The following is a 24306-nucleotide window of genomic DNA, read 5'->3' as shown; positions in this document are numbered from 1 at the left end:
AATCAATAGTGTGATGAGTGATTCAGGAATTGAGTAAGACAGGTTTAACACAATAGGGGTTCAGTGTGGGCTGGCAGCGAGACCATACTACTCACCCTTCATGCTAGGCTGTTGCTATTGATTAATTGTCCACATGAAGGCGGCAAGATGCTGAGGTAGAAGGGAAGGTAGAAAGAGGGGAGAAACATTTGACATTTCCCAAGGCCAAGTTTACTAAGAGGCTGGTGGGGAGTTGGGAAGGCAGTTACTGTATTTGCTGGGCTCTTGCTATCACTAAAAAAGTTCTAGGCTGGCGCTGTGGCTCACTTGGCTAATCCTCCACCTGCAGCGCTGGCACCCTGGGTTCTAGTCCCAGTTGGGGTGCCGGGTACTAGTCCCGGTTGCTTCTCTTCCAGTCCAGCTCTCTGCTGTGGCCTGGGAGGGCAGTGGAGGATGGCCCAAGTGCTTGGGTCCCTACACTCGCATGGGAGATCGGGAGGAAGCACCAGGCTCCTGGCTTTGGATCGGCGCAGAGCCGGCCATGGCGGCCATTAGGGGAGTGAACCAATGGAAGGAAGACCTTTCTCTCCATCTCTCTCTCACTGTCTATAACTGTCTCTCTGTCTCACTCTCACTCTCTGCCTGTCAAAAAAAAGTTCTAATACAACTACTTCTTGACCTGAAGAACTTGTCCCCCAGTGCTGGCTTTGGCCACTGTTTAAAACACAGATGTACTGTGAAGATGGGACACAGGCCAGGCCAGCCTTGCTCTGAGAGTCAGGGAGGGGTCTCTGAATAAACAAGAGGAGGGGCTGACTGAAGAGCGGACAGTGAACAGAGCCAACACTGGAAAGTGCCACAGTCAAATTGTACCCAGCTCCTGTCTTGCCTGGAGCTGCCTTCAGGAGGTAGAGTGAAGGGGGCTCACTATGTCACCACTCAAATAGGTAATTAAACAGGATTCACGGGAAGAGCAAAATCAGAGCTCCTAATTACACAGAGTAACATGAAAGGGCCGTCTTCAAATTTACTAAGACACAGTAGCCATAACCTAGCCTGATAGCATCTAGCAGGCCCAAGTCGCAGGTGCTCTGTTAGAGGCCCAGCATGCATCTATCTGTCTGCTACCAGTACTAGCATACAAGAGTTCCAGGAAGTGGGGGGCAGACCAAGCCACGAAGAGTCACTTCCCTTTCTTCCAGTGTGTTTTCTTATGAAGTACGCCAAGCACATGTGTTTGGGAGGAAAGGCATGGTGCGTCGGGGCAGAGGGGAGAGGATGCGGCCCTCCAGATTCCAGCTCCATCTTCCTACTTCTGGATGCCTTCAAAAGAAACTCCTTCCATTAGATTTCACTCGCTGTGAAAGGGCCTCTTCTAAAATGCAAAATCTCTCTGGGAAAGTTAAGAGACTATTTAAGCAGTTCACATATTGGTGTGAAATGGCTGAACCATGCTGCTTTTCTCCTGCCATCTCTGGAACACTGAGAATATAGATGCTTTCAGGGTGCTGGGGAGAGGCGGGCAGAAGGAAACAGAAGCCCCTCCTCCTCCTCACCTTCCTCTCTGCCTCCTCCTCCTCCTCCCCACCTCCTTCTTTCCTCCTCCTCCTCCTGCTTCCATTTGTAGCAGGCACAAACAGTGGGGAAGACCCTGGGTGAGCTAAGAATTAGGGATGGTGATGAGAGAGCTTTGGAAATAAGGGTCATTGCTCTAAAGGAATATGTAAGAGTTCTAAAGAGGGTAACAATAATAAAGACAGGAAGAAAAAATAAAAATTGTGAATTGTTGCATATCCATACAGTACCAAAAAGAGTTTTTGCTTAGAAATTCTCTGGGGCTGGACGTGGTCTGCAGCCTCTTTACCGCACCTGCCCAATTTGAAGGTCAAACCCCATACACCTTGAGAAGTCAAGCCTGGGCTGAGGCAGGAGCTGAACCCGAAGCATTTTTTTAGCTTTTCCTTTCCTAGATGCCTCTCTATCTAGCCTGTGCCCAGGAGGCCGTTCTGCATAATTGTAGCTTTTCTGCAGGAAAAGCAGAAGGACAGCTGCTGCTAATTTAATTCCATCCAATTTGGGTGGTATTTATTGAGCCTTATGTGTAAGGCACCTTCTTAACAATGTCCCGGCTCTCCACAACACTCACCACCCACTTCCCCCCTACGAAAAATCTGACCAGAGGATTTCCAGGCCAGGAGGGAAGCCTCCTGTCTCCGGCTGGCTGCATCGCAAGGAGCCGAGGCTCCAGGTGGCCAAGGGAGAGAGGCTGCAGCCAAAGCCAGCTGCTCTGACATTTTGTTTTCTTTAGATCCCATTCTGATGCTGATACTACACGGGTTGCTATAGAACTGCGCAATTTAGATGTAAAGGCACATTATAGCATTGAAAGCTTATTTCCAAATGGGGGAAGAAGGGGGCGGCAGACAAAGAAGGGTCTGCTGCCTTAAGATTTTCACCCCCCCCAGTTTCCACAGCACCAGCAGTGGGAAGGGCTTGCTTCCGGGCTTCGAGGAGCTCTGGGCACCAGGGAAAGAGCCCTTTGAAAAAGAGAGGCTGTTGCCCCCAGGTGTATCGGGTCCACAAGGCAGGATCCTGTCAGGGAAGGCAGGGCGGCTTCCAGGGTTCTGAGAGGGAGGAGGTGACAAAGCTGCCTTCCTCATTTCTGAAAATGGTGCCTTTCCCAAACTGCTTGTTCAAGTTCCCCCTGTGCTCTGAGCCTTCTGTTTGAATCTGGTATTGTACACATGTGGCTCCTTTAAGACGGCTTTGGGACGTTGGGGGTGGGGGGAGGAAGGTGGTGGCGGCAGGGAGGAGCATCTTGCTTTCTCTTCATAGATAAACCAATACTTCAAAAATGGCTCTGAGAGATAGTGTAGACAGTGTGAAAAAACTTAAAATTTCCTTTCAAAAAAAAAAATGGGAAATTTTTACTCTAACTGCACAGAAGAAATTTCTCTCAAAGGGGGACAATGCAAGAAAACCCCCCAACAGTGTGTGCTGGGGCAAATACACAAAATGACTGATGGAGGGCAGAGTTTGAACAGGGGCCAAGGCACAGGCACAGCCAGGCAGGGCAGTGGATTCCAGCAGAGGCAGGGCCCAACCAGGGGCCTGGGCCATGGGATGCATAATTGGCTACCGAATAATAAAGCCAAAATTGGATATTAACAGCAATTAGTTTCTGTAGAGGCACTGGCGGGGGGGAGGGGGGAGAGTTGCAGAAAACCCCACTGGGCCTTAAGCTGTAGCAATCTGAAATTAAACCAGTGTCTCAATTAAATGGGAATAAATATTACCACGTTAATCTGTGTATGTGTGTGTGTGGTGCTAAAGGGACGCCCCCTGTGTAGCCCAGTGCACCTTCCTGTGGCCCCTAGATGCCAACCCGCCCTTGACCTTGAGACAAGGTTATCTCAGGGGCACCGTCCTGTTAATCCAGACTAGCCTTGTGTCACTGACTCTGCATCCTGGTGAGTCTCACTGATAGGGACATGGCAGGAATTTGGTTCTTAGAAAAGCAGAGGCCGCGTCTTGCCCAGGGTGCCGTTGCCTTTGCCAGCGGTTCGGGAAGACTGAAGGAGCCTTCGGAGCCTCTCCTTCGACTTCCGCGTGGCAGTCGGCTTCAACCCCTCTGGCGTAGGACCTGGGATTTGCAAGGCTGCAGGAGAACGTGCTCTTTTCCTTGCGGGTCTAGGCTTTTTGTTGTTGGAGCTTTCTTGGGGAGCTCTGTGGGGATGGTGAGGACAGGTCGCTGGGTCCTGGAGGGAGCCGCTGGCGCCTCGGCCTGGTCCCCGTGGGTGTCAGGGACGGAGGCTGGGGCCTAAGTGTGGCGGCCGGCGTTAGGGGCCCCTGACCCGGCCTTGAGCCAGCAAGGCGCTTCCCAGCCCCGGAGCTCCACGGGAAGCCGGGGCAAACGACAGTCAGTTTCTGTGAGGCGGCCCCTCCCAACCTTGCCGTCGCCGTGCCCCTACTTCCAGGCTCCACCCGCCGGCCCCAGGTTCTCACACGGTCTGAACCTTTGCGGGGAGGGTTTTCGGGTGCGGGATGGGGTCTAGGGGCCCGCAGGTGGAGGGCGAGGGGAGCGGGACCGACGGGCGCTGGGCGCGCGGCGTTAGGCCCAGGCCTGCGGCTGGCGGGCGCGGGGGTCGCCGCGAGATTTCTTCCGGCCTCGGCCTTGGGTTTGGCACCGCCCGGTCTTCAGAGCTGACCCCCGCTTTGACCCGCCCACCGCCTCTGTAGTCGTCTCTCACGCCGACCGTCGAGCCTCTGGCGCCAGAGGGAAGATGGGGGGAATGGAGGTGGGTGGAAAATGCGGGCGCTCCCGGCACGCCGGCCTCCTGGAGCCCGTGTCGCCCAGCACCGGGGATCATGCTAAAGCTCTGGAAGGCGCGGAGGACCCACTTTTCAGGTAGGCATCATGCGGGAAAGGAAAATCATAACCAGGAAAACGGGCGCGTAAAAGGGACCCCAGCCTCTGTTCGCCGTCGCCTCTTCAACGTAAAAGTCAGAAAAAGGTCCGTGCGCGTTTGAAAGCCGGTCACCGGCAGGCCCGGGCTTGGAGCCAGCACCGCGCTGTGGAACGCGGCCTCTGGGCAGGACGCGCGCGGGAGCTCGCGGTGCAGAACGCGGTGACGTCACCCGGGTGGCCTCGGCCTCAGTATGTGGTACTGGATACGTGTAAGCAGCAGATCGACTGGATTCGAATTTATAATGGAACCCTGCACTTCAATTTTGGAAGCGAAGGCCCCTAGTGATGCTGGGGGCTTATTTTCCGGGCTTCTGCAACCATGACCCTGACCTTTTATCTTGGTAACTTTTCTATTTTAAGACAAAAGGAAGGATGGGAACACGAAAAGGTGACCCTAGTGAGAACTGCTGATTCTTCCTGACCTAGAACGTTCCTTGTTCTGAAATAGGCCTGTCTTTTCTTCTGTTCCCAGAGGCCACCTAAATTTGGAGCTCCCAGCTCTCACTGCAGGCCTCCTCACAGCCACATTCCACACAGAGCAGGGCACGCTGTCGCCAATAAATCCCCTCTGAAGTCCTTTTTCTTGTTCTACGTCTACATTTGAGATGCAGTTAGGTATTACTTAAGAAAAAAATCAAACACTTAGCAAAAGCACTCAATGAAAGAATTGTAGATAGGACTTGGAAGGAAAAACATCTTTTATTAGGTGCCATCATTTTCACCGTTGTTATTATTGACAGTGTGAATCAGCTAGCCAAGCCTCAAACACATCCACCAGCACAACTCTGCTCAGTCAGGCCCTGTTGACTCATGAGGCTCACAAGCCACCCACAGAGTAGATGAGGAAGGGGAGGCTCCATCTGTCCTAGCGAGAACACTTGGCAGCTGCCCCCAGAGGACTCCATTCTAGGGCTGGAATGGGAGGTGGAGTGGGAATATTATGTAAGTTCAGGAGAGGGAAACAGACATTTTCCCTGCGGAGATGGTATAGATAGATGGATGGATTTTTCCATGGTTAAATAACTTCTTACAAACATTAGCAAGGAATATGGTTATGGGGAAAAGTGTATGTGTGCGTGTATCAGTATCTGCCTACTGCCTAGTCTTCCCCTGAATATCTATCTGGCTGGAGCTCCTTATGTTTTTAAAAAGCTGCCCCCACTCTCCTTTGCCAGTAGAAGTAATTCAAAGTTTACCTTTGCCTCTGTTCAAAGGGTCAGATTCTTTTCTGCTCAAACAGGGACCTGGGCTGTCTTTGTTAGGGGGAAGAGTACTGCCATATACTCAATTGGAACATTCTCACAGCATTCTTCAAGTATCTTGGTATCGTTACCTTGAGAAATACGGTAGCCGGCGTCATGGTGAGGTCTGTGATGGTGGCGGACATGAACCGAGGGCACCTTCTTAGCCTATTGGTGACAGACCGCCTCAACTGTGTCCTACATTTTAATAATCACATATTTTCTCCTTCACTGAAGCCGCAGGAAGCAATTAGAGGGGTTTGAATAGACAGGTAGGGATGAAGATGATGTTGAGCCTTAGAGAAATGCCTTAGATAGGTCCCAAATTCAGAGGACAAGAGGATGCTCAGGTTGACCTTCGCTCTGCTACCTCGTTTGGTGAACACACAGAGGGCCTTGCAATTACACACGGGGCAGAGCGCTCCCTTTACCTGTGCCATTTTCAGCCAGCAGAGCCCCACGTGAAAAACACACTTTGTAACGAGACCTGGGTGAACACAGGCAAAAACCCACACGGATGAACACAGACCACACCAGTCTGGAACACTCCCACACACATTAAAGCTTTCTGGAACAGGTGTTTACGTAAGGCAGAAACTGAAAAATACGCCCTCCCATCGCAGAGTCTCTGCAGCAGAAACCTGGAAGGCCTTGTCCGCGGGGCCTGCGGTTGAAGCTCTCAGGGAGATGCGTGTTAGGTTTCCACCTAAAAGGGCACTGCTTGGGGAGGCGCAGGGCATCTGGAGATTTCAGCAGAGGGCACAGCGGGGAAGGATACATCTACAGGAATTACAGGGAAGCACTCACTGAGAAGGGACTTGCTAATGTGGACGTTTGTGGGGCAAAACATTTGGCGAAAAGAAATGTAAAGCAGCCTTCTTAGTGAGCAGAGACAGGAGGAGGACCATTCAACCTATTCAAAAAGGGGGCAGCGGGGACACCAGGATCAGGAGGGCACTAGTTTCAGGGGAGGTATATTTTGAAAGCAATGGCTATGCATGCTTCTAAGGACAGCCCCTTGCCGGGGCCCAGGAGTCAGAGAAGCTGTCCGGTATTCATCTGGCTGTCCTGTATTCGAGCTTTCCTTCTGAGACTGGCAGGACAGCACAGCACCTGCAGTCTGCATGGTGTGCACAGCAGCTTCCTCTCTGCAGGGTGAGCAGGAGGTGGCACAATTCTGCAGACCCAGAGAAGGTTCTGGAAGCATCAAGTTGGGGTGCGGTACATTGAATCTTAGCCTGTCTTACTCCAAATGCTCCCTTAGGAGGGCAAATGGGGGAACCTAATGTATCCTAAGTGCACAACTGGCACATTGTAGGTACTCAAATACCTTATGGGCGAGATAGGCTATTTATTTATTTATTTATTTAATGGGTTAAGGTGGCTTTCAGTAAGCTTCAGCTGACTCTCTTAGGCCTTGATGATCGAGTCAGGAATCCAGCTATTCTCCTAAGCATCCCTACGGCCTTGCAGGGCGAGACTTTTGCCGTGGGAGGGAAGGGATGCCGCAGGCTTCCTAAGGAGGGAGACCCAGCCCTTGACCTCCTTTTTCTGCTCCTCCCTCTACTGCAGTGACCTGCCCCTCCTCCATTTTCTCCACTTGGAAGTTAATGAGTTTAGGTCCTGCCACCGGTCCCTGCAGCTCCGTGGTTAACACAGAGCTGGAGATGGGATGGGGCGGTGACAACCTAGCATTTGGGGAGGGGGGAGGGGGAAGGACCCCGCAGGAGCAGCTGCTGCTTGGGGTACAGTGATGGGGAGGAGGCCTGCTTTGGGAAGCTGGTTCTTCAAGAGGGGGATGCCGAGTCCTTTCCAGTCCCTGACAGTCTTTCCTTAGCGTCCCACCTGTCCACACAGTGCTTCCTCCTGTTCCAAGATTTTTAAAAGGATCCCACCCCTTTCCTCTGTCTATGCAGGTTGCTGTACTCCCCCCCCCCCCCCCCCAGCTCCTGGCCCTCTGCCTGAATTTGCAATAGCAACAGCCAGGAGGGCGAAGGGTTCCTGAGTGCCCCTGAAGGGGCTCCTTCCTTCATGTGCTCATAGCCCCCACAGCTCCACAGCAAAGGGCGGCCCCTCCCCTCCCCCCACCTCAGGCACAACACAATCTATCCGAAGCCCAGGCCCAGCCGGCCCAGCCTGGGATTGTCAGATTTTAGGATTTTTAAAGGGGAAACCCAAACCTAAGCCCCGAACAAAAACAGTCACAGGGAAAGGTGATGACCCACGTACAACGCATCCCAAGCCCAGAAAAAAAGAAGCCCACCGAAGCCATCCGCGGTACAGGAGCCCCCACCCATCCGTGCTCGCGCGGGTCTACATTGCCGCCACGCATCAGCTTCAGCTTGGCTCCCCGGGTCTGTGCGCAGCTCCACGCCCCTGTCCGTCACCGGCCGCACACCTCCCCACCCCAAGGGCTTCGGTGCGGAGCACCCTCCAAGGCAGGAGCCCGCGACCCTCCCGTCATGCCCGAAGCCGCGGCTGGGTGGCTCCAGGCTCGGTTCTCGGCGGGCCCTCGCGGACCCGTGGTGCTCAGCCAGCCCCATTCTTGGCATTCACCGCGTGCCTTAATTGTATGGACATTTAAATCAAGGTCCGCTGTGAACACGGAGAGAGAGGCCTTTCTCCTGAGGAAGGAAGCCGGAAGGACGGAAGGAAGGAAAGGTGGAAGAAAGGGAGGGGGTGACGGGACGAGAAAGCGAAGAGAAAGAAAGCAAGCGCGGCGCGTGTGCGTGCGCGCCGGGCGCGGGGAGAGGGATGGGCGGGGAGCGCGGGAGGCAGGGGCCGCGGCATCCTCCCTACCGCAGCTCCCCCGGCTCAGACAATGAGGCAGCAGCGCCGGCTTCCAGAGGGTCTTTGTTGTCCCCCATCCTTCCGTATCCAGGCGTTTTCCTGCAAAGCGGAGGGGGTGTGGGTGGAAGCGGGAGCCCGAGGGGTGCCTCCCCCGTGTTAATTACCCCGGCTCCCTTAGCCCAGCTCCCCGCGCCTTGCTCCCCCTGCAGCTCCAGACAATGAAAACACAGCAGCAACCCCACCTCGCCCCAGCGCTGCAAACCCACCCACTTCGCTCTCAGCTTTGCCTAGGAAACTGACGAGGGCAAGGAACGGGGGTGGGCAGCCGGGACTTGGCGGCGGCTGCCGGGGCAGGGCGCGTGGCCGCCGCCTTTACCTCGCTAGGCGAGTGCGGGCGCAGCCGGGCCGGGCGTGCCGCTGGGGCGAACAACCGCGGTAGGGGCCAGGGTCTGGGGAATCAGCCTTCCGGAACTCGCCTGCTGCAGTCCTCTCGCTCGGGTCCCAAGTGGTGGAGGGGAAAAAGGAAAAGAGGGAAAAAAAAAAAAAAAGAAAAAAGAAAAAAAACCCATAAGAGCGAGGCCCATCTGGCCCCTCATCAGCTTTGTCAAGTCTTGCATACGCTAAAATGCTAATGACCTAGATAGCTCATGCAAAATGCAGCAGGGAGGGAGGGAGCAAGGGAGGTGGGAGGAGGAGATGGAGTGGAGGGGGTGAAGGAGGGGGAGCTGGTGGGGGAGAGGGAGAGAGAAAGGGAGAGAGAAACACCCCTCCACTCCCCACCCCACCCCACCCCCAACTGTCAACGGGCTGCACCAGGTAATGGGTGGGCGTAGATTTTAAAGGTCACCCGTATATAATGCGGCTGCATCCCCGGGTCAAAAAAGGGGAGAGAAGACAGAGGACGCGGGTCCCCGAAGCCAAGGGGGACAATAAGACGTTCTTTTAAGCTCTGACCCTCCGACCTCCTCCACTTTGTTTACACACAGATCCGGCCGCCGCCGAGTGCGCGCACACGGACCTGTCAGTTTCCCTGGGCTCCCGTCCGCAGGCACCACCAAACTCACGCAGCGGCCCGCAGCGGGCGAGATCCCTCTCCTCCGCACTCCTCCAGCGACTGGCTCGCCCTGCTCCCCTCCGCCTCGCCCTCTAACTCCCTCAGCCCTCCAGCCGCACCGGCTGCTTTTCCAAGCCTTGGTCCCCAGTCTCCTCAACATCCGTAAGTCGGCAAGGCGAGGCCAGGGAACGAGGGAGCTCGCTGAAATCCAGCAGGGTCTCCCTCGATTCAGCCACCCCTCCCGGGGGAAACAAAAATAACCCAATCCAGCCGCTCCCCAGCACCACACGGTTAAAGCATGCCAAAAGGACAGGCAGAATTGAATCCAAGTACCCTCAGAGGTGGTCGCGCCGGGCGGGAGCCCTTAGGTGGTGGAGCCCATCGGCGTCCCAGGGCCAGCGCTCTCGCACTCCCCTTCTCTCCGAGTGCCAGGTGCTTTGTCCTGACGTCGACGCAAGGTCTTCGGCTTTTGCTTCTCCTTTTAAAGGGGGACTAGTCGTGGTCCGCAGCATTCCAGCCAACCCAAGCAGACGCAGTAGATCTACTGGAATAAAAGGGAGCGAGAGAATGCACATGCAGATGGATGAGGGAGGGATGCGGAGAGGCGAAGTCCGCATCCGGGGAGCGGCCGCCGGGGCCAAGCCCGAGCTGCTTCCCTCGCCAGGGAACGGAAGGGGCGGGCGGTGAGAAGGCGCTGGTGGTCGCTCCACCTGGCAGGAGGAAATGATAACCGTGACAAGGAGCATCATGATGATGGTCATGAACATGATATTAAAAAAAAATTTCAGAATCTCCCTTTGGTGAACCAGAGCGTGCGTGCAGGAGGGACTGCGCTGCTGGCGGCGGCGTCCCGGGGAAGGAGCGGAGCGCAGGAGGCAGAGGTTGTGAAGGCTGCACCTCCGATGAATAATAATAACGCGCAGCGAAGTCGCGGTGCAGCCTGGAAATCCAGCCCTTAGCGTGAACTCGCGTCGAGTGCGGATTGCAGGGGATGGGGAAGCAGGGGGAGGGGAGGGGAGGCGCGGGGGAGGAGGGGGAGGGGTGGAGAGGAAGGCAGAGAGGGACAGCGAGAATTTGGAGCCTTTTAATTTATCCTTACCAAGCCCTGATCCCGTTCACAGTCCTCTTTCGGTGAGGTCGCTCTCCTTTTTGAAAAATTATTATTCCTTTAACGGATTATTCAGCTAAAAGAAGCCACATCTGCTGACGGTTCCGAAAACAAGAGGATTAGGAGCCCGTCCACAGCTCCCGGCCCGCAGCCCCCTCCCGCTCTGCACCAGCACACGTCATCCTCACTGCCCCCGGCACCTCCCTCCCCTCCGTGCCTGGGGAGAGCTGTGCCAAGGAAAATGCGGATTTGGGGAAAGTGAGAAGTGGGAGCGCTCGGAAGAGCGGGAAAGCCAAGGCCGGAGGTGGCGATTCGCACCGCCCCGCCGCGCTTCCGTTTATCCGCTTCTATCCCGGGAGCAGGGGGCGCGTTCGCTGCGCCCACACGGGCCGCATCTGCAGCGGGCCGCGCCCCGCGCCCCCTTAACGCCAGCAGTCCCGGGCACTGTGTTCTCGGCGGAGGGGCGTCAAGGCTACACCTGCCGGTGCCGCGCCCTCCCCTCGCCGGATCCCCTTCCTCTGCCCCCTTGGCCGCGGCACGGCCGCTCCGGCGCTCCAAGACTCTCTCGCCCGGGCGGACGCAGTGGGGGGCACAGGGCGGCGGCGCAGCCCCGGTTCCTCGCCCCAGGCTGGAAGCGCGGGATGGGGATCCCGAGGCCCGCGGCGGGGGGAGGCCGGGCCGAGTGGAGGGGGTGCTGCGGCGGATGCAGTTGACATCACTGCGGAGAGAGCGCGGCGGCCAGGCCGCTGCGGAGACCCTGGCGGGCGCGGGCGCAGCCTCCCCCACCCGCCCCATAGCCGCGTCTGGGCAGGACAGCGCACGGGGAGAGGAGCAGAGCGCCGGGGAGGGGGCGACGGTCCCATCCCCCGCCCCCTGCAGTCAAGGTGAACGTGAAGGAGAGCGGGCACGCGCGCTCGCGTCCCGGGTGCGCGCGCGCCCCGCCCTCCGCGCGCCCTCCCGCCTGCCCGCGCCCGCCCGGCCAGATGGACGCCCGAGATTAGAGCTGCACAAAAGTGCGGCTCTGGTCAGGCAGTCCCTGTCCCGCGGACGTTGAGACTCACTTCGGGGAGGCGCCTTTTGTTGTGGGGCTTGCAGTGATGTTAGTTTGTTCCGAGAGCACGGGGTCACGTTGGCCTGAAGGAAGGACTCAGAATGAAACTCAAACCCCCACCCCCCAATAGAGCAAAACCCAAAAACGCCCCTCCCCCGAGGCTGACCCCTCCACAAAGCCTGGAGCCTGCAAGGAGACGTCTCGTCTTCCGTCTTCCTGAAGGGTCAGGGCAGTAGCCGCAACCCGGGCGATCTGCGCGCACGCAGGGCCCTTCGGCTCCCCCAGCTCTGGCTTTTCTTCTTGGACGACTTGAATTAAAAAAAAAAAATCCAAGTGTTTCTTGGGCAGCCCCGATTCAGGGCAGCAAGAGACAGGGAGAACGAGCCCTGCCAGCTATAAGCAGACAACCCCTCTCCAAATCGCACAGGCCGAGCCCTGTGGCCGCCAGTGCTCCAGCGTGCGTCCCGGCCGAGGCGCCCCCCCCCCCCCCCCCCCGAGGATGGGCCCAGCGGGCTATGACCAGGGCGCTGCCCTCCCCTCCCTGAGGCCCTGCGGGTTCCTGCCAGTGACTGGGTGTTTGCCCCATCCACGGAGGCACGATCTCAACACCGCGCAGCGCTGGCTTTTTGCTTCCAACAATGCATCGCTAGCAGCTCTTAGCAAATAAGCAGTTTTTATCAATTATTAGAAACCGAAATCTTTGGGTTGAAAGAGAGAGAAAAGGCGAGAAGAAAGAGGAGGAGGAGGAAGAGATAGAACACGTCTCTCCAGTAGAGCTTTCATTTCTGAGGCGTGTAGCTAGATGGAAAAAGCTATTAGCCAGGCTGTCTTTCTGGGGGAAAGCGTGCCATTCTGGGACCATTCCCCTCGAGCTAAAAGATTTTTCTGGCAGAACAACTATATTGGCCGTAGCTGGGCTACAGACTTCACACCATTTTGATCAGGGTGTTAGATTCAGGACTATTTGTTTTCTGTTCACCAGGAATTCCTTCAGGAAATAGCTGCCGAGCTCCACCTACAAGAGAGCGCTGGGGCTGCGGTACGGGTTCCGCCCGGCCGCGGCCTCCCGGCCCGGGCTGTTTCTTCGAGGCCTGGTTTTGTTTGGCTCGGGGACGGTTTCAATGCAGTCCCTCCTGCGCCGTTGCTGCAATGCAGGATATTTGCTCTCTCATCTTGCGGCATGGGGGGAGGGGAGCAAAGCGATGGTTTTGTAACAGGCTCTGCAGGCCTGAGCGGGAACGCCTGAAATGATGAGCCCGGGGTTACAAAAAAAAAAAAAAAAAAAAAAAAAAAAAAAAAAAAGACAGGAGGGGGAGAAAGCAGCTGATGCTGAATTAATAGTTAGAGCATGCCCCTGAGGCTTTCTCCAACCAGGGGCCACGGGTCCTTTTCCCTCCCCCCAGTCACAGACTTCATATCTGTTTTTAAACAGTCTGATCCGATGCTGGGACATTTGTGATGGCTTCTTAAAACCTAAACCCTTGGGCTTAAGTGCTGTCCGTGCTCCCGATCAAACTCACCCCAAATACTAACACGTTAAGAAATTACATTGTAAAACCTCCCCAAATCCGATTGACTAGGCTGTTTGGGGCCCATATGGCTGGACAGCTGTGCTGCTCCACGTGAAAAGACACCATTGCCCCTCGGATGGCATAAAGCAGGGGTTCCCCAGAGAGCTCAGACATGACCTAAGTATTAGCTTAGCCCGAGGTGAAGACTGAGTTAAATCTCTCTCCTCTTAGAGGTTAAAATAAAGACAACAACAAAAATCAAAAGAGGTGCACTTTTGAATTCATTGCAAATTGCATCTCTCCTGCTGGTCCCACCAACGGCAGGGAGGAAGACCCATGGAATAAACTCTCTTCGGCTTGCCTTGAAGATGATGTTAGGCAAACTGAAGACACGGGAGATGGGAAAGAAATACATTATTTGCCAAGCATACCATGTGTCAGTGACATTTGTGGCTCCCTGTTCAGAGAAGCAGGTTTCTGACCTCAGCCGATGCCTTAGTGTTAACCATAAAGAACAGCGCAATTTCCATGGTGAGAAGACGAAACCGTGCTTTAAAAAGGAAAGCCCATTATAAAATGCAGCCGGATTTAATTTTTAATATGATGGCGGATCCTCTAACGCATTCTTTGCTGGTGTTTGCATTCAGGAGGAGTGATTCATCCTGTGGCAAAAATCAAAATAACATCCTCTAGTACTTTTAAACGGGCACCTCGTTTTAAAAAGGTGTCCTGAGATAGAAGATTCTGTAACCTTCTAGTTGTGGTGCATGGAAAATTGGGGTACAGAAGTCTGTTCTAGTGAGATGTTCAGGCACATATGTGCCAGCTTGTTCTTATTTATCTGTCTGTGCATATGCATGCTCACTGGTAGTGCTCATCAGGCCTTGACAAATGCTTCAAAAATAGGAGAGAGCGAGAGCGAAAGAGAGAGAAGACCCTCACAAATCAATCTGGAAAGTGAAGTAAAGGAAGAAGGCTGGTTATATTGTTAAATACAAAAGCTGTTAGTCAAAGGCAGTCAACATTGTTTTGGAAAATTATTTCAATAGTGAAACTACCTCATTTGAAAGCTTTATATAGATTTAGATGGTACTGAAGTGTTCCTGTGTTCCTTTAATGTTAGTTCAAATCTTTGGAAATAGCTACAGATAGTTCTGCAGTTACTGTGTCTTTCAAAAAAAAAAAAAATGAACGAAGCCATTTTGGAGGTATTATCTGGACAGCAAAGCTGATGATGCAGGCTTGGAGGCCATTTGGTCTCCCTCTTCTTTGTGTAAAAGAGGAAAGCAAGGCCCAGAGAGATGGAAGAAGTGTTTTGCAATGTCTCACGAATGCTTTGCAACAAATGCAGTGACAAAGTTAAGAATAAAACCTGGTTCTCTTCATTTCTTGCCTGTATATTTTTTCTCATATTTAAAATGTAAAGGTTTCCTTGTGATTTTGGTAAATAAAAGAAGGCGCCTACCCCAGTGCATCCAAATAACGTTTAGCTTGAGTTGCATTTGGAAATTCAAAATTCCCTATTTAAATTTCTCTAGTTTCAGCGGATAGTTAAGCAAACACATTCAGCCAGCCTCCTGTGGCCAGAGAGTGTTAGGGCAAGAGCTACGTGGAAGTGTCAGAGCCTTTGACCGAGTGAATTACATATCGAAGCATGTCTGGAAAATTGTCACATGGAAGATAGGACAAGAGGTCCTAAGGAAGGACTCCTGTTCCCCCAACACTGAGCTGTGGGAAGCAGTGTCCTTTCACCAGCATTTTGGGGGAAGGATGTGACAAGCGTCTCTGATACAAATTGGGTTTATCGGTGGCAGCCACCACGTCAATTTGTTTTGTTTCGATGTTATTTAATAAATTATTCATGTGGCACAGAAAAGGGGTCTTAACAACAAAAATCAAAAGAAAAATAAATTGTGGCAGGACGCTTACGTGACCTTGAGCAACGAAGGCACTTGCTTGTTTCCTATCCTCTTCATTGACACCAGTAGATGATTTTCTGAGGTCCCTCTCAGCACAAAAAGTGGATGATGCTGTTGTTTTTAAGAAAGAATCCACATGTTCCTGAGTCTGGAAGACATTGTCTCTCTTTTAAAATCTAGCTGGCAGGCACTGCTCAGAGCCGGGAAAGTTGAATACGGAAAGCGAAGAAGAAAGTAGTGTGTGTGTGTGTGTGTGTGTGTGTGTGTGTTTAAATGGCATTCATCTGAAAGTATAACCCTCTTTATTTTGCTACCTCTCTGGGTCAGGGAAAGGTCCCTATATCAGGTGAAAGCATTTTCCTATTCCCCTTAGAATGTCCCAGCTCAGTGTAACCGCCTGCCTCCTGCGCCTTCACATAAGCAGATTCAACCTGAGCGGCGTGGCAGATTTCAAAGCCCTCCCCTTCAGCTCCATCCTGACCTAGATTGCAGGATGAAGGCTAATGATTCATTTGCAATGCTTATGATGGGCATCTACTGCAGGCTCTCCCCGCCCCCCACCTTGTTCAGAAAGAAACCCTGTTACCCTTATCATCTGATATTGCCACAAGTAAATATTTTTGTTCAATTGCTGCACAGGGCATCAGGCTATTTCCTAATGAATGATCTGCCCCAGGGAGAAGAACTGTAACTCACCAGTGCTTCAGGCAATTTTTAGCATGTGTCAGATTGTGTTTGCATTGGAGAACTGGGACTGTTTTTTGGTGCAGGCAAAGTATCTGTTTTTCTTTTCGTCTTTGTGCAGAGATAATACAATTCAGCATACCTTTACAAAGAGAAAAGCCTTGTTTGTGTGTAAGAGTCTGACGGGTACGTGAAAACAGTGTTCATGTTATACAGAAAGGGACTATAGAGCTGATCTAATGCTTGCATTCAGATGCCATGTATGTTTTAATACAAACTGGACAGGGCTTTCTTTGAATTCCATGTAGCTCCCCTGTACTGTAAATGATAAAATAAGTGCACTGCATTTGAACAAGTGGCCCTGACTGATAATGAGGTGCCAAATGATATGTTCATTAAATATACAGATTTGAAGCAGAATTAGTAGAAATGATCGAAATGGAAATCTTGTCAATCATAAAGGAGACAGCTGACAAGTCAGAAGGGAAGGGAAAAAAAAACCCTCAAATGTGATTCATATCTTGAAGGATTGTGTCTGAGAATGATTTAAATAAATTTGGACATTAGGTGGTGACAAGATGAAAATGAAAAATAGCATCCAGTTGGGCAAAAAGACTGTAGAAGGCCTGGGAAATTGTAAAAAATAAAAAAAAAATTAAAAAAGGAAAAGGGAAAAGGAAAAAGGAGGGGGTTGTTCGGAGAATAGCTTGTTTGTAATGAGTGAATGAATAGATGAAATCTAGAATATCTATTTCCCACTAGCCGACACTCAGGAGACATTTAACTATTGTTCATAAAATAAAATCAGTGTCCCTTCTGTGTTCAGCAGCATCAAACAGATTATCTGCATATATAACACTGCTGGGAGGCCAAGGATCGTCGGCTAGAAGTGCAGGGTGGGGGTCCGTGGCTTCCTTTCCATCATTAATTTCAAAATGCGGTGAGTAGACATTTCAAAACACTGAACCTTTTAAAACAAAGGAGGCCAATGCATAGCAGCTCCACGCCAGGCACAGCGCTAGTTGGCTGTTTTCTTGTTTTTTCATCTATGGTCTCGCAGCCATGCTAACCCCATGGTACAGAGGTGACTGCTTTGTTGGGTGGTGAAATGACTTTCTCAAGTGCATGAGCTAGAATTGGAATCCAGGTATTGCTGGACCCAAAGACTGCTTTTTCCATTATAACTGCATGCTGCAGGCTTCCAGAAGAAACAAGAAATAACATTATATAACGCAAACCTGATATTAAAAAAGGGAAAGTGTTTGTCCTGCGTCATGCACCCAATTGAAACAAGCAGGGGGAGGCTGACAGCGCAGATGAAAAACGCCACTTAAGATCATTTTTTCTGCTAAACCCTGTTGTACACTATGCAAATATGATTGCAAGAGTGGAACATTATCAACACTTTAATGCTAGTTATCTTTCAAAGATGATACTCAGGGTAATCAACATAAACTTAGTATACTGTATCCTAAATAATAAAACTGTTGGCTTGCATCATTCTGCCATCCTCAGTACGACCTAGAAAGCCGATTGGAATGATATATAGTGATAATAACATTCTGCATTTAAACAGCATCTTAGCAGTCACTGCGCTTGGCCACCTGGGGTGGGGAGGGGAGGTTGTCTGGAAATTGAGGACTAGTGGCCCATTTGGGGGCAGAAAGCCCAGGGAAATTCTGGGGGTCCTAGGCCATAAATCAAGGTGAATATACTTCCATTTCTTTCTGGGTGATCTCTTGCCGCCTGTCTATCCTAAGGCTGCATGGATAAGGCAAGGCCCCCTGCTTGGCAGGTGCATTGTGTGTGTGTGTGTGTGTGTGTGTGTGTGAAGTGCATGGTCAATATCCTAAGCTGATACTACACGGCATGAAGTGAGATGATGTACTGCAGCAAGTACCAGAAAAGGTAGGAGGAGATAAAAAAAAAGGTAGATGGGAATTTTGTTTTTACGCGATTTGTTTCTCCGCTTCATAAATATTTTAAAATTCCTGAGCTGCTCTAGGACAGGAAATGATTTAATCTCAGATTCCCAAGGAATCAACAACTACAGTATGACCCAGAGAGTTCCCTGTGGGATAAAAGAGCCCAAATGCCAGCAAAATGCTGTGTGGTCAAAGTCTACTGGTGAGCGAGGCAAGGGCCCGAGTTTTCGCTGCATGCATTGCCCTGGGACAAGTCACCTTCCTAGCGCCTGCCTCCCAGGGCGGAGGGCGGAGGATTCTTTCCCTTTCCTGAGCAGGCAGCCTTTCTCTTTGTTCTGTTCTCTGCTCCCCCTTCATGCGGCTCCCTCCTGATTCCCCATCAAATCCGAATGCAGGGCAAGCTCTCACCTAAGCCACTGGCACCTCACTGTGTTTATTCTCTCAAGGGGCTTTAAGAAAGGCCTTAACATCAGTGAGCTACAGCTTGGGAACCCCCTAGCAGGTGACTGATGGGCGTTGAGGGGGACAGAGGACACATTCCTGGTGAAATGGTGCTGGTCACCCCTGCCTACTCCTTATGGACTTCTACCCATACAGGGTGCATTCTCTAGGAGAACAAGCATGGTCCTTGGAGCAGACAGAGGTCTGCAATCCCAGTCCCATCGTCTGCCTATGGGGTGATTTTGGGCTGGTTCCTCATGAGCCACAGGGAGACGATGACCATGCTGACGTCACAGGACTGCTGTTTATTGAAAGAGAACCTGTGAATGCCAGTTCTGTGCTTCTCTACCTTTCTGTCTCCTCTCTAAATGATGGGCAGAATGCACTCTGAGGACAGTTGTTCCTGTCACCTTCTCTCCTGCCCCAGGAAAAGGGTGAACCAGGGAGCTCCAGTGAGCAGAGGCAGAGCCAGAGAGGGATTATTTCATGATGTATTGTGTAGAAGACCTACAGCCTGATCAAACAAGCTCTGTAAAAATAACACGTAAGGATAATGGGAGACCTAGAGCTATCAACCCTGCCTGAATTTGGCAGGGGAAAGGTTTTGAGTCTTGAGAGTTTTTAGAAACTTCTTCAGAGATGGATGCATGCTGAACAGGTGGAGAGACACTGCCTCCCTCGCTGACTGCAGTCTTGTCCCATTGCATGGGTGGTCACAGAGGGAATGTTAGAACTGAAAGATAAGGAAATTGAGGCCCTTCCTTGCCCAGGCCACAGAGTTATGCTTTAGATGGCTGGAAAACAAAGTCAGGGCTGTACAGTCACATGGGAAACCAGAGAAGAGACCAGGTGAGAAGTGGAAGAATTTTATGTTGGGGCACTTGTTGACATGCTTTCTTGATAGGCCTCAGCCCAGTCCTACTAGGACCCCAAACTCTTAAGGGTTCCTTTTAGAAGGCTAATAGTTACACCTATTATAGTTTTATGTCTATTATAAGTGTTATCAGGATTAGATGAGACAATGCTTTAAAAAATCACTAATGTGTCATAGTAAGTGCTCAATAACTATTACCTAAAGACATTTTTACCTAAAAACAAAACAAAACAAACAATACAAAAAAAGCAAAAAAAAAAAAAAAAAAAGAAAGAAAGAAAGAAAAGAAAGAAAGAAAGAAAGAAGAAGAAGGAAAGGAAAAGGCTTTGCTTGTGACAAAAGCCAGAGAAGTTCCCAGTGTTTTGTGGTTTGGCAGAAGAGGCTGATTGTTTCTAAGGCTCAAAGGAGCTCTCTTCCTTTTGGAGAACTGAGCCTTAAAGATAGGTCTGTTGGCAAGGCGGACACCCTAATGTATCTCCTTGGTCATCACTTCATTGTTGATACAGTCTATTAGCATGGATCATTTCAAGAAGAGAAACTGAAGAATTTAGCTGTGGGTATGAAATTCTTTGGAGATGTCTGGGAGAGATGAGATGAAATTAAGAATTTGTTTGATGTGATAAAAACAACACAGACTGAATGAAAGGAAGATCCATTTTTTAACACCCTATGGGAGAGAATGTGAAAAACATCTTCATAAAGGTTTTTAAATAACAAGGTCCAAGAATCTTCAATCCTGGCAAAAATAAACCTGAAAGCTTCTTGGAAGTTAATATCTAAAATTTTTAGGAAAGATATATAAGTCTTTTAATTGCATAGTAGATATTGAAGGAAATAAATGTAGCTGGACCAGACATAAAATCTGTTCACAAGTGAAACATCCAAAACATGAAACAAAAAGGATGGGAAAAAGTAAGGACAGGAGAACACTAACAAAAAGAAAGTGTTGTTTGTTGATGTCGGATAAAAGAGACTGGAAGACAAATCACATTTGTGGTGATAAAGATGATCTGAACTTATTGAACAAAGGAAAAGGAACATCTGCATAGAACAATTCTAAACTTGTATGCCCCTAGAAACAGAGCTTCAAAATACAAAAGCAAAAAATGCAGCAGCTTTAGGGAAGAACATGCCACATTTAGTAAGAATTTTAATATCCCTCTCCTGGTGATTCTTAAAGATTTTGAAAAGGCTATAGAAGATTGGACAACAGGACAATTAAGCTCACTCTACTGGAAAATTTGGGAAGCCTTTTATCACTACTGAGAAAAATCACTTTTAGAGCATACATGGGATGTTTATGAAACTTGATCTTATGCCTTAGCTCATAAAAGAAGTCGCAACAAATACTATATTAATGATGCCATATAGGCTGCGTTATTTGACTACAATAAAATTTAGTTAATAACCATCTACAACAACAACAACAAGATCATACATTTCTCTCATATATCTGGAGGGTGATAAATAACTCATTAGCTCTACCCCCCAAAAAACAAATTGCATTGTAAATTGTTAATTAAGAAAAATATTGTCTGTCAAAACTTTGGGTCATGCAGCTATAGTAATACTTAGAGGAGAACTAATAGCCTTAAAATGCTTACATTATTTGAAAAAGAAGGTTAAAAATCTCAGTGTCCAATAGAGAAGTTAAAAGAGGAAAACAGGGAAAGATGAAAGAAAGGAGAAGGAAAAATATAAAGGGAGCAGGAAAGAAAAGGATGGCAAGATGTAGATGCTCAGTTGACCTGGGACGGCTGTTTCAAGGACGAGACTCTCTCTCCACTGTCACTAGCTGTCCCTCTCAGCAGTCTCTCCTCTGAAGGCCCCTCTCCCAGAATCCGTGTTATCCTCACAGCAGGCGACATTCATTCATTCATTCATCCTTGAAACCTTCTCTTCTAACCAAGCCCCCAGTGATTTTATTGAATAGCTTTTCTTCTTCCATAGTCATTTGTGTATTTTGCCTTTGTGCTAGAGTATAGTCTTTCTTGTCTCTCGTGCCCTACAACACTTAAGTCAGGACCTGACATCCACCTATGTGTGAAGTGGAATTGAATTTGTGGAAAGAACTTCCGCTTAGAGGCAGCAAGAGAAAAGGGAGAAGGAAGATGGAAGTGATTTCCCACTCTTCCAACCTTGGGAATCTGGTAATTGTTCAGCATGGTCCACTGGCGGCCTTCGATACAAAGAGGAGCTTTCCTGAGCTGTGGGCCATGATTTTGTGCCTAAGACACTAAAAAAAAAAGTTGAGAGGGACCACAGTCTTTAGGCCTGGCCTCTATAAAGCCTCCTCCTCTGTTTTTGAGCCCTGTTTGTGGTTGCATTGAAGGAGAAATGGTTAGGAGTAAATGGTTTTGGAATTGGACCCTACCTGGGTTGAAGTTTCCCACTACTTTTCAAACTGTTATTTGTTAAGATATACACAACACAAAATTTATCTTATTGAATTGTATTTCAGTGGTATTAAATATGTTCACAGTGTTATGTGACCACCACCACTATCCATTTCCAGATTTTTTAAAAAAAATTATCCCAAACAGAATCAGAAAGTTGAGTTCCCAGTTTCTTCGTCTGTAAGTTGGGGCTAATCATATTATTTGCTGAATAGGATTATTGTCCAGATTGTGAATGGAATGCAGGGAAACTGCTTAGCATGATCCCTGGCACTGTGGTTTACTGAGTATTGCACTCAATAAATGTAATTACAGAAAAGAGGAAAAAAATTCAAATCATTTACAGCCAGAGAGGAACACAGACTAAGTGTCTGCACCCCCCCCCCCGCAACGCCCCCTCGCTCTAAATGTTTTGAATTCATGACCCATTCCTGGAAAGCATGCTCAACTGTCTCTGGCTTGGCAAATGACCTCTCCAGGTCTGCAAGGTGTGGAGAAAGATGAGGTTATCTCTAAAATTCCCTCTAGCACCAGCGTGCCATGGGAATGCAGCAAATGCTTGAGTCAGGGCACAAATACATACATAAACATTTCACTGCTCACAGGAGGAATACTGATCTTCAGTTTCTCAATGAAAGGACTGAGACCCAAAGAAATAGAGTGACTTATTCAAGACCACCCAGTTAGGGGTGGAGCTGGTATAAAAGGCCATGGTGGAAGAGGTGTGATCTTAACATAAAATAGAACCAGGAAAAGAGGAGAAAATTTTGAGCAAACTCCAAAGGCCCATGCAATGCCTACGTGAGAGTCAAGGTCTATGAATGTTCAAAGGCATTTTACTTGCTTGGATTTCGCATTTGGTCCAGAATGTTGCAGATGCTTGCTTTTCATTGAAGAGAGATTTCCTTCCATTTTAGGGGCAATGATTATTCTAGTATGGAGGGTTATAGAAAATAACTCTTTTTAAAGCTATGATTCTTGGGGAAGCTAGGAATTTTTAAGAGACTCAGAATAACTTGTACTTTTTAATCTTGGCCTCAGTCTCCTTTCTCGTCAGGTGCGGCTATTAATGCTGCAAGAAGCTGTGGTGAGCATTGAGTGAGATTAAAAAATGTGATGGTGGTTTGCATGATGCCTGGCATTTGAATAGCATTTAGCAAATATTTTTCTAAGAAAAACAGGGATGTCACTGATGAAGCAAACTCTCCGGCTCTATCCGTGGCCCACGTGACTCTGCTGGGAAGACTTGCTGGTGCTGTCTATACTTGGCAGTGTGACCCAGGGAACAGCATCAGGGGAGGAGGTAGCCGTTCGGGCTGCAGCGATTCATGGCAAACATGTGCTGCTGTTTGGCTGCTGTGCCCCAGGTTGCAGTTAGGCAGAAATGGCCTCCCAGGTTTACTGGAACCATCGAGATGCGCCTCAGTGACACTAATGCTGCGGCTGCAGATTTCTGGCTCAGGTCACTCGGTGTAGAGGCAATCACCACATGCCCCTGTAGAGAGCAGTGGGAAGAATCTCACGCTAGGAATCAAGACCCTGAGTTCTAGACCTGGCCATTTAACCAGCTCTGTGAGCTCAGGACTTCAACTCTCTGAACCTCAGAATCCTCTTCTTTGAAATGCATGATTTATCTAACCTCCTCCCCCACTGACTCAAAAACACTATGTTCTATTTATTTATTGTACTCACAGCTCTGCAAGCATTGTTGCTCAGTGAACGTTGAAGTGCCCATGCATGTGTATGATCTCTCTCTCTGTAACACACACACACACACACACACACACACACACCCCTGCTAGACCAAAATCTTCACTCAGGAAAATAGCATGCACACCTGACATCCCAGTGAATAGCATTTTACTCACCACCTTGAGAGTGACATAGCCCAGCAGCTTCTGGACTACAACCTCATCCTCCTTGTGACTGTGCTCCTGCTGCCAAATGAGGTAGAAATGGTGCAATCTGATTCCCACCCCCTAGAGCAACTGCTGCTGCGGCTGCTGCGGCTGCCCCTGCCTTTTCTACCATGGATGCTGCATCAGCACAGAAATGCTGAGTCCAGCACATTTCTGAGCTTTGGGAGGCAGACTGGATTGCTGCAAGCGGAACTGGGTCTCCATTCTTCTAATCACTGGGTACACCCAGCCAGTCTTAGTGAGTGGCGGGGGCAAATTCACTTTGAAACATTGCAACTCCCGAGGGAATGAATTTGAGAAACCTTGGCTTTTGCCAAGATCAGGCCCCCTTTGTGCAGTCACAGGTACTCATCTGGGGTTGTGATCTTGCTTCCTCCTGCAGATCTATACACAAAGGCGACATTTGTAAGTGTTTGTTGGTGGCAGTTGTGCCAGGGTCTTTAAAGCATCCCAAGGCAAATGCCTGACTTCTTTCTTAAAGGACGATGTGGCTGCAGACTTCACAGTGTCCCGGACGACATCACTCAGCCTGATGGGATGAGCTATTCTTTGTGATCCTGGCTTTCCTGGAATAACCTACTGGGAATAGCAGCCGAGCCTAGGCCTCATTAGCTAGGGGGGTGGAGTTTGCTTTTTTAATTTCCACAGATGTCTCCCTGGATTGCTCACTCAGCTCTTGGGTGACAGTTTTATTGGTGGTCAGTCATGGCTTCCATGTAAAACCTACAGCTGATGGTTCCTGGGCATTTTTGCCACCGTGAGTTTTAGTTTTCTAATCTGGGGAACAATGCCACTCACAGGGTGTTCATAAAGAATCATTTAGCTGACTTATGACAACGATCTTGAAATCTTTTTGTGTATGTTCCTCATTGGTAAAAATTTATTCAAGTGTTCACTCCCAATGTTCATATATTAATGTATTTGTAAATTATATAACACACACCAT

The 24306-nt window shown here is 49.9% G+C and overlaps 1 long non-coding RNA gene and 1 other non-coding gene across 4 annotated transcripts; both read right to left on the bottom strand.

Annotated features, from left to right (window-relative positions):
* Positions 1 to 5127: 5127 nt before the first annotated feature.
* On the bottom strand, positions 5128 to 11791 carry LOC103345284 (uncharacterized). 3 transcript variants are annotated; one of them, XR_011386864.1, is made up of 4 exons: positions 11702 to 11791; positions 10632 to 10732; positions 8855 to 10076; positions 5128 to 8577 (listed from the first exon to the last, which is right to left on the bottom strand). It is a non-coding gene; the product is annotated as an uncharacterized lncRNA (long non-coding RNA). The 3 variants fall into 3 exon arrangements; XR_007913685.2 differs by lacking the exons at positions 10632 to 10732; positions 11702 to 11791 and having other exon boundaries at positions 8855 to 8971; positions 9866 to 10536; XR_515239.4 differs by lacking the exons at positions 10632 to 10732; positions 11702 to 11791 and having other exon boundaries at positions 8855 to 10596.
* On the bottom strand, positions 8234 to 8294 carry MIR124-1 (microRNA mir-124-1). Its single transcript, NR_162512.1, has one exon. It is a non-coding gene; the product is annotated as a microRNA mir-124-1 (primary transcript).
* Positions 11792 to 24306: the final 12515 nt, after the last annotated feature.

The sequence above is a fragment of the Oryctolagus cuniculus genome, chromosome 2 (assembly GCF_964237555.1).
Source record: "Oryctolagus cuniculus chromosome 2, mOryCun1.1, whole genome shotgun sequence".
In the NCBI taxonomy this organism is placed as follows: Eukaryota; Metazoa; Chordata; class Mammalia; order Lagomorpha; family Leporidae; genus Oryctolagus; species Oryctolagus cuniculus.
Note: the sequence above shows the minus strand (reverse complement) of the source record. Positions and strands in the feature narration are given on the sequence as shown.